This window comes from Microcebus murinus, chromosome 5 (assembly GCF_040939455.1).
Source record: "Microcebus murinus isolate Inina chromosome 5, M.murinus_Inina_mat1.0, whole genome shotgun sequence".
Taxonomy (NCBI): domain Eukaryota; kingdom Metazoa; phylum Chordata; class Mammalia; order Primates; family Cheirogaleidae; genus Microcebus; species Microcebus murinus.
Genome location: NC_134108.1, coordinates 68,992,319 through 68,994,166, shown reverse-complemented (window position 1 = coordinate 68,994,166; position 1,848 = coordinate 68,992,319). Strand labels below are relative to the sequence as shown.

General features: G+C 39.3%; 1 pseudogene; it reads left to right on the top strand.

Moving 5' to 3' along the window:
- LOC105862225 (COP9 signalosome complex subunit 8 pseudogene) lies at nt 1–1,597 on the top strand (annotated as a pseudogene).
- The last annotated feature ends 251 nt before the right edge of the window (nt 1,598–1,848 follow it).

Genomic DNA, 1,848 nt, shown 5'->3' with positions numbered 1-1,848 from the left:
GCGGCAGCGAGACCGGCTGGGAAGATGCCAGTGGCGGTGATGGCGGAAACCGCCTTCAGTTTCAAAAAGTTGCTGGATTAGTGCGAGAACCAGGAGCTCGAGGCTCCTGGAGGAATTGCTACACCCCCAGTGTATGGTCAGCTTCTGGCTTTATATTTGCTCCATAATGACATGAATAATGCAAGATATCTTTGGAAAAGAATACCGCCTGCTATAAAATCTGCAAATTCTGAACTTGGAGGAATTTGGTCCGTAGGACAAAGAATCTGGCAGAGAGATTTCCCTGGGATCTATACGACCATCAATGCTCACCTGTGGTCTGAGACAGTCCAGCCGATCATGGAAGCACTTAGAGATGCAACAAGGAGAGGCTTCGCCCTGGTCTCTCAAGCGCATACCTCCATAATCGCTGATGATTTCGCAGCCTTTGTTGGACTTCCTGTTGAAGAGGCTGTGAAAGGTATATTAGAACAAGGATGGCAAGCAGACTCCACCACAAGAATGGTTCTGCCTAGAAAGCCAGTTGCAGGGGCCCTGGATGTTTCCTTTAACAAGTTTATTCCCTTATCAGAGCCTGCCCCAGTTCCCCCAATCCCCGATGAACAGCAGCTAGCCAGACTGACCGATTATGTGGCTTTCCTTGAAAACTGATCTATCACCCTGAGTTCAAGATCTACCTTCAGAATCCTGTGTACTGACAAATGTAGAAATGTAAAATTTTTATTTTCAATTTATTGGATGGATGAAGCACCTCAGCATTCCTTACTGATTATGTGATAAAATACATATATAATATAAAGTATATCTATTTTGTCCTTAAATATGCTGGATGGTTGTTGAAACAACTCTCATTTTGTAATATTTAACAATCTGGATGGAGCTTGTCAGTATTATGTGGTTAGTTCATATATTTCCTAGTGACTTATAAAATAAGATCTCCTACTCCATGTAGACCAATGGTTGTCAACTGTCTTTCCCCTGCCCCAGCACATGCCACACTCCTACCTGTACCACTGTTTCACAGGTGTAGTGATTGCTTTGGAGTTTGAGGAGAACTGTCCCCAGGGGCAAGGTCTGAATTACTAAGGATTATGAGACACCCTCTCTGAAGAACATGCTCTCTTTTCTCCTTACCTCCTGTGAATCACTAATGTAGAATACAGAAAGATAGCTGAGGAGCAAATAGATCATTTCCATAGTAAACCAGTTTGTTAACTTTACATTTTTTCCGATAGCGTGAGTACATCCATTGCTGGCAGTGGAAGACTTGCCATGAAAATGCAACTTATTTAATATATTCAAGAGAAGTATTAAGTTGTAGCTCCTTTCAAAAGAAGGGAGAAGTGCAGAATGTACTATAGGGGAAAAGAAGCTATTAAGACAAGCAACCCTCTTTGTACAATTACCTTGCAGCCTGTTGGTTGCTTATATTTATCCCTTGGTTCAAGTTCTGCCCTTTGGAGATATACTAAACAAGTCTTTCATTCTTTGTGTGACAGCCTTGAATATTTAAAGTTGTTTGTTGTATCTTCAGCTTAAAATACCCCTTAGTTCATTTATTCTGCATTTGTTCAATAAATATTTAAGTGAAAAAAAATACTTATCTCACTTATCTATTTAATCAGAGTGACAGTATAAGATTTTAAAGGCAAATACAAAAGGTTTCATAGCTGTAAAGAAAAACTTAGCCCTGTTGACATTGAGAAGATTGACTTTTTAAAAAAAGTAAACAAAGGTCTAATAAAAGCACAAAGCATAAGAAATTATCTTGATAAAACACAAAATCTTTGCTTTCTAGGAGAATAACCTAAAAAGTAAAGAAAAACTTTTCATTATTTCCTACTGAGA